Source organism: Penaeus monodon, chromosome 32 (assembly GCF_015228065.2).
Source record: "Penaeus monodon isolate SGIC_2016 chromosome 32, NSTDA_Pmon_1, whole genome shotgun sequence".
Taxonomy (NCBI): Eukaryota; Metazoa; Arthropoda; class Malacostraca; order Decapoda; family Penaeidae; genus Penaeus; species Penaeus monodon.
The window spans coordinates 17,205,641-17,205,921 of record NC_051417.1 but is presented as its reverse complement, the minus strand read 5'-3'; positions in this window follow the sequence as shown (position 1 = coordinate 17,205,921).

Sequence of the window (281 nt, the reverse complement as noted above, 5' to 3'; positions counted from 1 at the left end):
TCATTCATCTTTTTCGCTGTCATTCATTAATTTTCTTTATCGTCCCGCCGTACCCGGGTTTGCTCTATGCCTCGTATGTACCACACATTCATCTTTACCTAAAGCTTCCTCTCTCCGCCCTTCGTTGCACCGCCCTCCGCCGCGACCTCCTTTCCCGGGAGTGCGTCTCGTTTCTATTGCCAGAAAAGAGAGAAAAGGAGGGAAAAGGGAAAAAATCTTGGTATATTGATTCTATCGATCGGGCTGGCGTGGATAGCTTGGTAATTCTACATTTCGTTGGG